Genomic DNA, 16,251 nt, shown 5'->3' with positions numbered 1-16,251 from the left:
CAATGGATGGATGGGATGGACATCAAGCCCCACGATGTTGCAACCCTACACATAAAACCGTTGCGTTTGACCGAGTTATTCTGCTGTAAACTTTACCTACCTACAGTGTAAAGTGGCAACGGTCGGTAGGATGATGGGCGGACAGCATCAAGTGGCGGCGACAGACGGCCAGCAAACCGATTCGTAGAACAATTGTCGAAACCTAATTATAGCACAAACATGATCAGAAGAGCAGCAACAATGCTAACCTTACAGTTATTTACCAGTGCAGCAGTCCGTTCAGGTATAATGTGTGTCTCCTATGTTAGATTGTGACTTCACAACGCAGCCATAGTCAGTGCATTTCATGGCAATTATGCGCGAGGGCTCCGTTTGTCATCCGTGTCGTCCGGTCACTACTGACAGAGGTGGTGGTGATGGTCACCACCAGTGATTAAGTGCTCCAGTAGGTACTGAGATGATGAAAACGTAACGCAATGAATGTGGTGGTGATCGTTGCAGGTTTATTGGTTGTGGTCGCTGAAACATTTGAAATACATTTATCCAATGCAACCATTTCTGTTGAGCTAGGATGATTAAAAAGGCCACTAAGTTCTTGTGAAAGACATAGTCGATAATTATTTCGTGGTTGACCGATGTCGTGTCAAACGTAGCCAACTTTTCGGTCAGGGGGCGGGCTAGCACCCCTGGCAAATTTATCACCCTCATTCTTGTTTCCGATCGAATCGGATACGATCAAAAGTATCACCCTCATTCTTGTTTACGGACGTATCGACTTTCGAACGTATTTGATTCGTTCGAATCCGTATCGCATTTGATTTTGCTGGCGTAAACGGGAATGCGAAAGATTTACGTTCGAAAGTGGATCCGATCGAAAACAAGAATGAGGGTGTATACCTCGTTTGCATTCTTGTTTTTGTTCGAACCAATTCGAAGCATACGATATTTCGAACATCACTTTTTCGAACACTTGGATCATTCTGGTTTTCGATTGAATGGGTATTTTCATTTACTTATGATTCGCTACCCGGTTCTTGCGGATGCGGATAACAAAACGCAAGAGTACTTCAAAATTTCGTTCTAATTGTTTATTTTCTTGCGTTCTACGGTTTGCCGTTGCTGTTTTTCTTCATCGCGGAATGTAAGTTTTGATGGTTGATTGTATTCACGTTGATTTACAATTCAGTATTTCAGTATTTTAAACCTAAAAACATAACGATCCAAAGGCAAAAGTACGAATAAAGACCAGTTCTCAAGACTGGTGGAGGAACTAGAGGAGCAACCGGACATCGCCCGATTCGACACCGGACCTTTTTGGGAGAATCTGTCCAAGGAACTCAACAGCCTCAGACCACCTGCAGAATGCAAACAAGTCTTCTTATATTTAATTGTTTGGTTCAAGAAAATCCATTCATTGCTAAAAATGTCTTCACTAGGTATGGGCCGACTGAAAATCAAACCTGAAGAAAACTTGCCAACAACCGAAAGGAACAGCAAGCTACAAAAGGTGGTCCCTGCAAGAGCATCCAGTTATCTGCTCTGGAAGAGAGAGTTGTTTATCTGGCTGGGCTTGTAGCGGTTGTAGATGGCGTTGATGAGTCGATCTCATTCGGCGCCCCTCTTGACCCGGACGAAAATATGGACCCAGAAGCTGAAAGCCAAGTGGAAGAAGGCGTTGATGAAGCAGCGGATCGCGAGGGCCTGAGGAAACCAGAGGCATGCTCCAGCGTGCTTGAATCTTTTGGAGGAGCTAGTGAATCAACAGAAGAAGTTCCATCACGATGTGGTGGATGCACTGCTGTTGCAAACCAATAAACCCAAATTAATCCACCTAGTGGTGATAGTGCCTTTCTAGTCGAACATGTTCTCACAATCTTTCCGGCAACGTAAGTCAAAGTGTTTCTGAATCCGAATATTTTTATAGAAAAGCAAGCATTTTATCAAAGACATCTTTGAATTGACTTAAAACTTGTTGATTGCACATAGTCCGACGTTATGTTCAACGTATAAGCTGGGCTGAAAAATATCAGAATTCTCAGTTGACTGCTTGAGCACTTTGTTGAGCACCTTCACTAACACTGGAGGCTGATAACTCTTTACACAATCACAGATCACAATTTTTTTCTGAAAATTTGGGCTTATCTTATTGACCGTTGAAAACAAGGGCAATAGGTAGTGAGTATCTCTCGCTCGTTTGTCGGGTGAAGATCACTGCGTCCAGATTTTAGAACTATTGTGATATACCCTTTTGCTGTGAGGTACGCAAGTTATCTCAGTAACATATTTGTCACTGAGATACCTTGGTATCGACTGAACTCAAGACCATCTATTATTGATGAATAGAGATCCTGAGTTACAGTATGTGACTCCCCCATTCTGGCGAGACTAGCTTTATGAAGCCAACCACGTCCTTGGGAGATAAGATCCATATGTCAGCAGGCCCTAAAAAGGGCTGGCTGAGAACTTTGAACCTACGTTGAGTGAGTGCACTGCAATAGCAGAGGATGTGTTCTGATGTTTCCCTCTCCTCGTCACAGAAGCGGCAATTTGAGGTTTGGATTGCTCCGATCTTTTGTAGATGGTATCTGCAGGGGCAGTGTCCAGTTATTAGACCGGTGTAGATGTTGAGATCCCTTTTGTTGAGACCTAATAGTTGTTGGGTTTTCTTGGGGTTTATCGTTACGAGCCTTTTGGATTGGCTCGTATGGGGAAGTGCATTCCAGTTTGATGTGATTTGACTGACCATATATTTGTTCAGTTCCATTTTTACAGAGCAGTCTGAGATCCCGCAGAAGGGCTCAGGGCCAATGAACCTTTCATTAGATCCATTCCTGGCTAGCTCATCAGCAATCTCGTTTCCCTCTAGACCCGTATGTCCTGGGATCCAATATAGGTAGACTCGATTGCGATTGCGATTGAAGGGCCCATATAGCCGAGGCAGTAAACGCACGGGTATTCAGCATGACCATGCTGAGGGTGACGGGTTCGATTCCTGGTCGGTCCAGGATCTTTTCGTAAAGGAAATTTCCTTGACTTCCTTGGGCATAGAGTATCTTCGTGCCTGCCACACGATATACGCATGCAAAATGGTCATTGGCAGAGGAAGCTCTCAGTTAATAACTGTGGAAGTGCTCATAGAACACTAAGCTGAGAAGCAGGCTTTGTCCCAATGCGGACGTTACGCCAAGAGACTCGATTGCGTATGGATAAGTTTTTCAAAGCCAGAATGCATTCCCACACTAGCTTTGAGTTACAAGTGTAGTTATTAAGCGACTTAAGTGCCGCTTGGCTGTCAGAGAAAATACATATTTTTGCAAACCTATACTTTCTCCTCAGGCATTATAACACGCATTCTAATATTGCATATATTTCCGCCTGAAATACTGTGGGCCACTGTCCTAAGTGGACAGATTTTTGTTCTAGGGCCATGGATTCCGGAACCTGTCAGATTATTCATTTTCGAACCATCTGTGAAGAAATTTATAGAGCGTGTTGGAACGCTGGGTCCACCTCCTTCCCACTCCTGGCGGGAAGGAATGAACACATCGTAAGGTAAGTCATAATTGACTACCGTTTCCATCCAGTCACTACAAATTCCTATTGCGGAATTTATGGCAAATTCATTTAATATGCTGAGGTGACCCGTAAGGTCTCCCGACAGCAGTGTTTTTGTTCTCTTTAACCTTAGAGCACTTTTTTCCGCTTCCAGCTTTATGAATTGATCTAACCGGGGCAGGTGAAGCATTGCGTCTAGGGCCAAAGTGGGTGTACTACGAACTGCACCAGTGATAGCTATGCAAGCGGTGCGTTGGATTTTGTTGAGCTTCGCCCTTGCAGCAGCCTCATTAGTTTTAGGCCACCAGACAAGGGAAGCGTAAGTAGTCCTGGGACGAACAATGGTTTTATATATCCACATGATCATACTTGGTTTTAGGCCCCATCTTTTACCCAGGGTTTTTGAACAAACCCAAAGTGTATTGAGACCTTTCTGCACAACTGATTGGAGATGAGAGTTCCAATTCAGTTTTGCGTCGAGTATGACACCTAGATATTTTACTTCGCTTGAATAAACTAACGGGTGGTCACTAAATAACGGGAATGCTTTGAATGTGCTCTTAAAAATATATGATCTTTAAAAATGGCAATCTGAATTTAACTATCATAAAGGTTTAACAATGTACGTCCATGGAAAATATAAAATTTAAGAAAGTTGAACGTAGTAATTTGTACAGTATTTTTTTGCAGTGATGTTGGAGCAACTGCTTTGTACGACTTTTCAGAGTTTACTTTCACGCATTTTCTGCGTCTGTGAAATCGTTGGTCAAAATAAATAGTTTCTCAGCTACCTTTAGCATCTACACACTCAAACAGTAATAAGAAAAAATGGGGATACTGACTTGTTTTTTTTTTGCTTTGGTTGTAGCCTTTTCCCGTAAATGACATTTATAGAAATTTCCAAAAAATGTTATTTTTCTGTATCACCAAAACGTGTCGATGTAATTTGTGCACTGCGGTTCATTGTTGAACTTTTTTTGTGCTATTTTTTTTATAACGAACCATTTACATGTTGTTCAATGTGTAAATGTGATTTGATGTAAATATTTGTTATTTAACAAGGCATTCTATTGATTTATCCAGCCCATGTCACAAAAGAAGATTTTATTATGTGAAATGATATCATGCTTATTGGTTTTGCTAGTTTTCCTCTATTTCCTTCAGGATCTGTTTCTTGGGATGCCAAAATGTGGAATTCATTCAAAACCGGGCGGGTTCTAGTTTTATAATGGTTTACTATTAACTTTTTTTACGGTTGTTTTGAGCCGTCCAAGGCGTTTTGGTAGTGCTTCCTGTTTCAATGTCGTTTTTTGCAGAACAGAATAAGTTGACACAAAATAAAAAATACGCTGACTTTGTGGATAGATAGACGATGGTTTTGTCTAAAAAATGTTTACTCTATGGACGCTTCTATTGTTTTTAATCAGCTGCTAAAAGCATTCCCGTTATTTAGTGGCCACCCGTTAGTTGTGTATGATTCAAGAAAAGGGGTTTCAGTTGGACCTTCCTCCGTTTGGTGAAAGGGATAATGGAAGTTTTTGTAGGATTTATGCCTAGTTGTTCCTTATGACACCAGGAAAAAGTGTGATTTAGGGCAGGTAGTGAGTATAGTGCGACGTCTGTTTGTATGTGGGTTTAATTTGTAAGATTTTGTTCTCTTACACATATTCATCGCTTGCATTGATTTTATTTACTTTCGTAGTTCCGGCGAAGCACCAAACGCTGGTTGTGCAACCCTCCCGATAGTCTGTAATATGGTGTGAGCCTAATTTCTAGTTAACCGTTCCTCGGGTTATTCAAAAAGCCGTGACGTAATATGTTGCATGGTACATTTGATTACTTTCGATGCGGTACCGGAACAGGTTCCGAAGCACACCGGGTCTCCCAAATATAGTCTGAGACTATTTCATTGCTAACGTTCATTGGGTTACCCAAAAAAAAATACGATTTGATTTATCTCATGCATGGGTGGATATATATCACTTTTACATTTGACCACTTCCAGTGGGACACCCAGAACTGGTTTCGGGACACGACCGGTTGTCTAAAATATGGTCTGAGGCTATGTTCTTACGAATCGATCATCGTGTATTCAAAAAAGCTGCTATTTGATGTACTGACAAACACTTACAGGGGATAGATAAAATGATCGGGACAGGCAAAATTTTCCCTTCTCAAAAAAATTTCAAATAGTTGTAACTTTTCGAAAAGTGCATCAAATATTCTCAAATTTTTACTGTAAGTTCTTCAACTATTTGTGTATCACTGGACGAAATTTGGAAAAGATCGAACTATTCTGCACGAAGTTATAAAGATTCTTAAAAAAGGTAAAATTATCCGATAGCCAACTTTGAGCTGTTATATCTCCGGATTCAATGAACCGAATGCAATGAAATTTTGACCATTTATCTATCTATATATATAAAAATGAATTTCTGTCTGTCTGTCTGTCTGTCTGTCTGTCTGTCTGTCTGTCTGTCTGTCTGTCTGTCTGTCTGACCGCTATGGATTCAGAAACTACTGAACCGATCGGCGTGAAATTTTGTATGCAGGGGGGGTTTTAGGCCGGGGAAGGTTCTTAGCTTGGTGCGAGATCTCTCCGGTCTCTGGAACGGGGGCTCCCATACAGATTACTTTTCGTGGAACGTTCCTATGGAGCTGTATGTTAAAAAACACAGTAGGCAGGTAGTACAGTGCAGTACGACGTTTGCGATGGACTAATCACATTGGACGACCGAGAAAGGAAAACTCCCCTGCGTTTAGGGCCTTCGGCCCGAGCTATTCGACCTCCGGTCAATTAGGGTTAGGCGTGGAAACCATTCCCGATTCCGCGGGCTGAGCCGTGTGCTGGACGGAGACCTATTGATAGGTCAAAACAAAGAGGTCGGTACATTTTTAAAACTATCTACAGCTATAGCACAAGGTGAGAAAGCTTATAAAATTTCCTTTCAGCTACCTCTGGGCTGGATGGAAAGATTCTCGACAACGTCGCTACTGAGACCAATCATTATCTTCAAGAAAATCACGAGTGCTACCAACGCGATGTGAACCATGCAGGGATGCAGGGCTTCCTGTTCTTCGATGAACCAATGCGCACCAACCAAACACTCCTGCCCACCACACAAACAAGAACGACATTGACGTGATTGCCAAACCGAAAGGGGCATTCAAGGAACGGCCAGATGTACGAACTCCCAAGCCGGTCCACCAGGACAACAAGAAATCTTTCGCAAAATTCCGAAGCTGGTGAAGCGGCCAGTACTCTGTGACGGCCGAGCAGCTGCCCAATCAGATCTCCAGACCATCTTGCTGAAGGACACCAACGAGATAATGTTGTCCATGTTGGTCAATCGGTGGTAGGCTTCAAGAAGGTCTGATTGGTATCCAGTCGGCATGATATCACATTCGTGGAGGCTCTAAAGGGCTTCACGATTACGCCGACAAACGCAATAAACGACTGTCAAAATCAGTGAGAATACCCATATTTTTTTGGAATTTTTTCCGGACTTTCCTGATCTTTGGGCAGGCAGCGAGTTTGTGCTCTAAGTCCTCCTCCGTATTAGGGCACTGATGGCATTATGGACTTGCAACTAAGTTTTTATGATGAAGTAGTTGCGCATGAGGTATCTTTCCATTCACGACCAAATAGTATACCGTCCGTTCCATCGATGTCAGTTCATTTACTCCAATGTTGCTTCATACTCTTCTAGGAAGGTCTGTCTTCTATTCGTCTTGGAATATACGGTAGAATTTAAGAGATGCTCTTCAAACACGGGTAGAAACAGGAAGCTGGTGTCAAGTAGTGATTTGCATTTGTACATTGGTAGATGCAGGGTCAAACCGCTCATACTTCTCGGCAAAATAAGTTGTTCAATGGGAACCCAAGTTGGAAAACGATCCCAATATACACTCCCGTTCAAAAGTTTGGGGTCACCCCCTCAAAAACATGTCATTTTTTTAGGCCCATATCTCCGCCAATTTGTGTCCGATTTCAAAACCCTAGGTTTCATTCAAAAGATAATAAGTCAAAGAAACTTTGAACATGATTTAAAAGAAACTTTTTCAAAAAAATTCAAAAAAGTTGCCAAATTTTCTATTGGAAGTTGGGTCGATCAAATTTTAAGATGATAGCGGTAATATGACCCATTTTCGATTAGATTTCAACTGCTTTTTACAGAACTTAGCTAAAAAATCTAGAAAAAAAAGTTATTAAGTAAATTAATCCTTGATGTCATCAACCAAAAGTTTGGGGTCACCCCTCAAAATGCTGTATCGGCCAAAAGTTTGGAGTCACTATCGTAAAACATGGAAAAGTGATTTGTTGATATCTTCGTCATCTTTCATTCAATTTAAATTCTTCTTGGCTTATTTGAAACAAAATGAATGATACTTACTGCATAGACATTGAACCACACATATTTGTTGAAATTTACATACTAAAACTTTTTTTTGAAGTGTGGTAAAATGTGCTAACTTTACATAACATTTTTATATACAAAAATCGTTAAATACGTTAAGTTGAAGACATCAAACGTAAATTTAGTTAATTATCTTTGAAATGAGCCAAAAATAATTAAAATTGAACTATAGATGACGAAGATATCACCAAATCACTTTTCCAAGTTTTACGAAAGTGACCCCAAACTTTTGGCCAATACATCATATTGAGGGGTGACCCCAAACTTTTGGTGCTACTGCTTGGTTCGGTATACTGATGTTGAGGGTCACTTTTTCATCTGGGAGTGACACCCCACCATCCTAATGAAATAGAATGCAGAGAATGTCTGCATAATATGTACAAAATAAACAAAATTTGGCATGTGGACATTTTTAAAAACATGAATTGTGAGTCCTTCCAGAGGGTGGAAAGAGTTCCCATACAAATGAAATAGATTTTTTTTTTGCATAACTACGAAAAAGTGTATACGGCCGACGGTTGTTAAGCCGAAATTCATAGAGCCCGAATGGACATCAGGCCGAATATTCATTGAATCCACAGGTGGAATGATCAATATGCCCTCTTTTTCACACAGGTTGTACATCCTGCTGCTTATAATGCTCACTCTATCATATATCTTTGCTTATTTAAGTAGTAGGCTGTTTTTTCAAGTCACACTGTAACATTTTCTTTACGGACCAACTGTTAAAATTTACAACATATCTAAATGTTTCCTTCATTTTATCGGAGGTTTTTCCTTCGAGTGGCACTGTTTTGTAGTTTATGGCAGTTGAACTGTTAACTCTATGGTCAATTTGTCCCTTTAAGTTATATTGATATAGAGTTGGTTAGAAACCAAACCACAGAACTCCATTCTTTATCTGAGATGTTTCCTTCTTTTAAAATAGGCTGTTCTTTTGCAGTGTTATGGAAGAGTGGGCCTTCACATAAAAAAAAACCCTCAAAGATAAGTAATAATTAAACACGAACTATGTGTTTCTCAGGTAAGAAGCATGTTCTAATAGAAGTATAAACTTCTAATTAGTCCAGAATATTTGATTAAAAAATGGATGGGGACATATTTACCAAACGAAAGATTACGTGCCTCTGGAGCCGGCCTTCCAATGTATATACAAATGAGATTATATACCTTTTGGAGCCACAAAACTAATTGGTGAATGAAATGATCAGCAAGATTTTTGAACGGTTCAATTTGTCCTCATGGTGGCTATGTTCATATGTAGAAAAAGTTAAGAAAATTAACAAATACATTAGCAAAACTGTGGCGTAGTGCAAAAGCCACCATTGATATGGGCAATACAAGGTTTGCCGGGTCAGCTAGTGACTTATATAATGAGCTTTGAAAAACTTTTGACATAATTTAAAATTTTCAACACGGAAGAAAATTATAACGATTAGATTATTTCTCTAATAAAACACCAAATTTTCTTAAATTTCAACATCGTTTCAAAGTTCAAGATGCTAATTATAGTTCATTTAAATTCCCTCCGATTGTCTTGAATACAGATATGTTTTGAAAGAAAATAACAACATAGGCGGCAATTGATTGAAAAAGTAATGGGATGCATATTAAAAATAGACCAATTTACTAAAAAATCATAAAATTAATGAAATCGTTATAACTTTTTCTCTTGTTAATAATTTAGTCAAGTTTAGTTTAGTTTAGTCAAACGTTTTTCAGAGCTTATTATATAAGTCACTAGCTGACCCGGCAAACCTTGTATTGCCCATATCAATGGTGGCTTTTGCACTACGCCACAGTTTTGCTAATGTATTTGTTAATTTTCTTAACTTTTTCTACATATGAACATAGCCACCATGAGGACAAATTGAACCGTTCAAAAATCTTGCTGATCATTTCATTCACCAATTAGTTTTGTGGCTCCAAAAGGTATATAATCTCATTTGTATATACATTGGAAGGCCGGCTCCAGAGGCACGTAATCTTTCGTTTGGTAAATATGTCCCCATCCATTTTTAATCAAATATTCTGGACTAATTAGAAGTTTATACTTCTATTAGAACATGCTTCTTACCTGAGAAACACATAGTTCGTGTTTAATTATTACTTATCTTTGAGGGTTTTTTTTTTATGTGAAGGCCCACTCTTCCATAACACTGCAAAAGAACAGCCTATTTTAAAAGAAGGAAACATCTCAGATAAAGAATGGAGTTCTGTGGTTTGGTTTCTAACCAACTCTATATCAATATAACTTAAAGGGACAAATTGACCATAGAGTTAACAGTTCAACTGCCATAAACTACAAAACAGTGCCACTCGAAGGAAAAACCTCCGATAAAATGAAGGAAACATTTAGATATGTTGTAAATTTTAACAGTTGGTCCGTAAAGAAAATGTTACAGTGTGACTTGAAAAAACAGCCTACTACTTAAATAAGCAAAGATATATGATAGAGTGAGCATTATAAGCAGCAGGATGTACAACCTGTGTGAAAAAGAGGGCATATTGATCATTCCACCTGTGGATTCAATGAATATTCGGCCTGATGTCCATTCGGGCTCTATGAATTTCGGCTTAACAACCGTCGGCCGTATACACTTTTTCGTAGTTATGCAAAAAAAAATCTATTTCATTTGTATGGGAACTCTTTCCACCCTCTGGAAGGACTCACAATTCATGTTTTTAAAAATGTCCACATGCCAAATTTTGTTTATTTTGTACATATTATGCAGACATTCTCTGCATTCTATTTCATTAGGATGGTGGGGTGTCACTCCCAGATGAAAAAGTGACCCTCAACATCAGTATACCGAACCAAGCAGTAGCACCAAAAGTTTGGGGTCACCCCTCAATATGATGTATTGGCCAAAAGTTTGGGGTCACTTTCGTAAAACTTGGAAAAGTGATTTGGTGATATCTTCGTCATCTATAGTTCAATTTTAATTATTTTTGGCTCATTTCAAAGATAATTAACTAAATTTACGTTTGATGTCTTCAACTTAACGTATTTAACGATTTTTGTATATAAAAATGTTATGTAAAGTTAGCACATTTTACCACACTTCAAAAAAAAGTTTTAGTATGTAAATTTCAACAAATATGTGTGGTTCAATGTCTATGCAGTAAGTATCATTCATTTTGTTTCAAATAAGCCAAGAAGAATTTAAATTGAATGAAAGATGACGAAGATATCAACAAATCACTTTTCCATGTTTTACGATAGTGACTCCAAACTTTTGGCCGATACAGCATTTTGAGGGGTGACCCCAAACTTTTGGTTGATGACATCAAGGATTAATTTACTTAATAACTTTTTTTTCTAGATTTTTTAGCTAAGTTCTGTAAAAAGCAGTTGAAATCTAATCGAAAATGGGTCATATTACCGCTATCATCTTAAAATTTGATCGACCCAACTTCCAATAGAAAATTTGGCAACTTTTTTGAATTTTTTTGAAAAAGTTTCTTTTAAATCATGTTCAAAGTTTCTTTGACTTATTATCTTTTGAATGAAACCTAGGGTTTTGAAATCGGACACAAATTGGCGGAGATATGGGCCTAAAAAAATGACATGTTTTTGAGGGGGTGACCCCAAACTTTTGAACGGGAGTGTATATTGGGATCGTTTTCCAACTTGGGTTCCCATTGAACAACTTATTTTGCCGAGAAGTATGAGCGGTTTGACCCTGCATCTACCAATGTACAAATGCAAATCACTACTTGACACCAGCTTCCTGTTTCTACCCGTGTTTGAAGAGCATCTCTTAAATTCTACCGTATATTCCAAGACGAATAGAAGACAGACCTTCCTAGAAGAGTATGAAGCAACATTGGAGTAAATGAACTGACATCGATGGAACGGACGGTATACTATTTGGTCGTGAATGGAAAGATACCTCATGCGCAACTACTTCATCATAAAAACTTAGTTGCAAGTCCATAATGCCATCAGTGCCCTAATACGGAGGAGGACTTAGAGCACAAACTCGCTGCCTGCCCAAAGATCAGGAAAGTCCGGAAAAAATTCCAAAAAAATATGGGTATTCTCACTGATTTTGACAGTCGTTTATTGCGTTTGTCGGCGTAATCGTGAAGCCCTTTAGAGCCTCCACGAATGTGATATCATGCCGACTGGATACCAATCAGACCTTCTTGAAGCCTACCACCGATTGACCAACATGGACAACATTATCTCGTTGGTGTCCTTCAGCAAGATGGTCTGGAGATCTGATTGGGCAGCTGCTCGGCCGTCACAGAGTACTGGCCGCTTCACCAGCTTCGGAATTTTGCGAAAGATTTCTTGTTGTCCTGGTGGACCGGCTTGGGAGTTCGTACATCTGGCCGTTCCTTGAATGCCCCTTTCGGTTTGGCAATCACGTCAATGTCGTTCTTGTTTGTGTGGTGGGCAGGAGTGTTTGGTTGGTGCGCATTGGTTCATCGAAGAACAGGAAGCCCTGCATCCCTGCATGGTTCACATCGCGTTGGTAGCACTCGTGATTTTCTTGAAGATAATGATTGGTCTCAGTAGCGACGTTGTCGAGAATCTTTCCATCCAGCCCAGAGGTAGCTGAAAGGAAATTTTATAAGCTTTCTCACCTTGTGCTATAGCTGTAGATAGTTTTAAAAATGTACCGACCTCTTTGTTTTGACCTATCAATAGGTCTCCGTCCAGCACACGGCTCAGCCCGCGGAATCGGGAATGGTTTCCACGCCTAACCCTAATTGACCGGAGGTCGAATAGCTCGGGCCGAAGGCCCTAAACGCAGGGGAGTTTTCCTTTCTCGGTCGTCCAATGTGATTAGTCCATCGCAAACGTCGTACTGCACTGTACTACCTGCCTACTGTGTTTTTTAACATACAGCTCCATAGGAACGTTCCACGAAAAGTAATCTGTATGGGAGCCCCCGTTCCAGAGACCGGAGAGATCTCGCACCAAGCTAAGAACCTTCCCCGGCCTAAAACCCCCCTGCATACAAAATTTCACGCCGATCGGTTCAGTAGTTTCTGAATCCATAGCGGTCAGACAGACAGACAGACAGACAGACAGACAGACAGACAGACAGACAGACAGACAGACAGACAGACAGACAGACAGACAGACAGACAGAAATTCATTTTTATATATATAGATAGATAGATAGATAGATAAATGGACAAAATTTCATTGCATTCGGTTCATTGAATCCGGAGGTATAACAGCTCAAAGTTGGCTATCGGATAATTCTACCTTTTTCTGAAATGCTTGTAACTTCGTGCAGAATGACCCGATCTTTTCCAAATTTTGTCCACTTATACACAACTAGTTGATCAACTCACAGTAAAAATTTGAGAATATTTGATGCACTTTTCGAAAAGTTACAGCTAATTGGACATTTTTTGAAAAGTGAAAATTTTGCCTGTCCCGATCATTTTGTCTATCCCCTGTATTTGTGCATTTCGCCAGTTCCGACGAGACACTCGAAAGTGGTTTCGGTACACTACCGGTAGGCTTAAAGTGGCCTGAGACTTTTCTTGCTGACCGTTCTGCGCGTTATCGAAAAAGCCGATATTTAATGCGCGGTGTGCATGCGTTTGGTTCCGTTCTACATTTGACCACTTCCGGCGGAGCACCTGGAACCGGTTTCGGCACAGTATTGGTTTTCCAAAGTGTGGTCTATGATTGTTTCTCTTGTTAACCGTTCATCAGGTTATCAAAACAGCTGTTTATGGGGTTGGTTCTCCTTTACATTTGACCACTTCCGATGGGGCACCCTTAATCGGTGAGGAATACTACCGGTTGTTCCAAATATGGCCGGAAACTTTTTTTTGCCAAATCAAGATACCTAAAAATCCGCGATTTGATTTGTCGCATGGGATTGGTTCACTTTTTGTTTGGCCATTTCCGCCGGGACACCCGGAACCGGTTCCGGATCACTACCGGTTCAGATACATATGGCCTGAGAATATTTTCCTGCTGACTGTTCATCAGGATATCAAAAAAGCCACTATTTGATATGTCGCATGTATGGGTTTGGTTAACTTTTAAACTTGGCTACCTTTGGCGGGACATCTGGAACCGGTTCCGGAACACTACTGGTTCCGATATGTTCTGAGAATGCTTTCCTGCATACTGTTCATCAGGTTCTCGAAAAAGCCGCGGTTTGATGTGTCACATGCATGGTTTCAGTTCAATTTTATATTTGGCCACTTCCGGCGGGACACCCGGAACCGGTTCCGGAACACTACCGGTTCAAATACGGTCTGAGAATATTTTCCTGCCTACCTTTCATCAGGATGTCAAAAAAGCCACTATTTGATATGTCGCATGCATGGGTTTGGTTAACTTTTATACTTGGCCACCTCCAGCGGGACATCTGGATTCGGTTCCGGAATACTACCGGTTCCGATATGGTCTGAGAATGTATTCCTTCTTACTGTTCATCAGGGTATCAAAAAAGCTGCGGTTTGATATGCCGCATGCATGGGTTTAGTGCACTTTTATGTTTGGCCACTTCCGGCTGGACGCTCGGAACCGGTTCTGGGACACTACCGGTTCAGATATGGTCTGAGACCATTTTTCTGCTTACCGTTCATCAAGTTATCGAAAATGTCGTAGTTTGATGTGTCGCATGGATGGGTTTGTAGCGTTTTCATATCTGGCCCCTTCCTGGGGTACCGGTCCGGAACACCTAAATGGCTATAACTCCGGAACGGCTGAACCGATCCGAACCATTTTCAATAAGAAACAATGGGACCACATTCCGCGTCGAATGAACCATCGGTCATTAAAATCGGTTGAGGTTTAGTTCAAAAAAGTGATGTGAGTTTTTTTTTCCACACACACACACACACACACACACACACACACACACACACACACACACACACACACACACACACACATATACACACACACACAGACATCACCTCAATTCGTCGAGCTGAGTCGATTGGTGTATGTGATTCGACCCTCCGAGCTTTCTATCAAAAAGTCGTTTTTGGAGTGAACATATAGCCTTTCCAGTACACTTAGTGTACGAGAAAAGCAAAAAGTGGAAGATCTGGCGTACTACGCCAAACAGGTAACCAAACGAATACTTGAAATCCAGACAATGCAAGCGGAACAACTTAAGGAACAATGAGATGGAGAAAATTGCCCTCGAAAAGCTAAAGACAAAGCGAGAAATTCTGGCACTTCTGCTGGAACGTTTGTGAATTACGTCTTAAATGTACCGATAACAAATAAAACCTGTTCTTGAAGTTAAATGATTTATTTTTATTTATTTTTAGTTAAAGTATTGTACAGGCAGTTATGGTGGAATCTATTTTGATTTTCATCAGGAATCATGAAAGGGATTCGAAAGTGCCTCCGAGAATTCCTCCAGGAGATTTATTGGGGATTCCTTTAGAAGTTCCTACGCGAATTCCTCCAGGAGTTCCTTACAAAAAAATCATTAGGGATTAGGAGTTCCTTCTGGAGTTCTTTCAAAAAATTGCTTTCGAAATTTCTTTGGGAATTCTTGCAGAAGTTCCTTTGAAAATTCTGGATCACAAGGACGTGACCAAAACAGTTCTCGAAAGTTCCTTTCAGAAATTCGTACAGAAGTTCCTTTGAAAATACAATCAGGAGTTTCTTCGGGAATTCCTCAAGGAGTTCCTTTAGGGATTTTTTTTTCTGGAGTTTCTTCAAAAAGCTGGAATTTAATCGGAGATTCCTCCAGAAGTTCCTACGCGAATTCTTCCAGCAGTTCCTCTGGGAAATCTTCTAGCAGTTTCTCACAAAAATACTTTTAGGAGTTTGTTTGGAAATTCCTTCAGAAGTTCCTTGGAAATGCCTTACGAAGTTTCTTCTGGAATTTCTGCTGAAGTTCCTTCGAAAATTCCTCCAGCATTTCCGTCGGAAATTCCCCCAGGAGTTACTTTGGTTACTTCTTTCAGCAGTTTCTTCGGGAATTCGTCCAGGAGTTCCTTTGGGATTTTTTTCCAGCAAATACAGGAGCTCTTTGGAAAATTCCTTCACAATTTCTTCCGGAATTTCTGCAGGAGTTCCTTGGACTAAATTTAAGTTTCTTGCGAGAATTCCTCCAGAAGTTTCTCCAATAATTCTTCCAGGACTTTCTTCTGATATTCATCCTGCCCAGCCAACACGAAGTCGCGTATGATGTAGAATAGGATGCTAAACTGGAGGCCATATGCGTACATGCTTCCATTTTCCTGCGTGTAAAGAGTACGCATATCGCCCCCACTTTTGCATCCTATTCAACATCATATGCTATCGTGTGTTGGCTGGGTGGAGTTC

At 40.4% G+C, this 16,251-nt stretch overlaps 1 protein-coding gene and 2 long non-coding RNA genes across 3 annotated transcripts in view; 1 reads left to right on the top strand and 2 right to left on the bottom strand.

Moving 5' to 3' along the window:
* The window catches only part of LOC109418925 (uncharacterized), a 276,024-nt gene that overhangs the window by 40,577 nt on the left and 219,196 nt on the right, over positions 1–16,251 (bottom strand). The gene's annotated exons all lie outside the window — the stretch shown is intronic.
* On the top strand, positions 6,039–7,031 carry LOC134288623 (uncharacterized). Its single transcript, XR_009998067.1, has 2 exons — positions 6,039–6,438; positions 6,508–7,031. It is a non-coding gene; the product is annotated as an uncharacterized LOC134288623 (long non-coding RNA).
* Positions 12,017–13,115, bottom strand: LOC134288622 (uncharacterized). Its single transcript, XR_009998066.1, has 2 exons — positions 12,610–13,115; positions 12,017–12,540 (listed from the first exon to the last, which is right to left on the bottom strand). It is a non-coding gene; the product is annotated as an uncharacterized LOC134288622 (long non-coding RNA).

This window comes from Aedes albopictus, chromosome 2, assembly GCF_035046485.1.
Source record: "Aedes albopictus strain Foshan chromosome 2, AalbF5, whole genome shotgun sequence".
NCBI classification, from domain to species: domain Eukaryota; kingdom Metazoa; phylum Arthropoda; class Insecta; order Diptera; family Culicidae; genus Aedes; species Aedes albopictus.
Note: the sequence above shows the minus strand (reverse complement) of the source record. Positions and strands in the feature narration are given on the sequence as shown.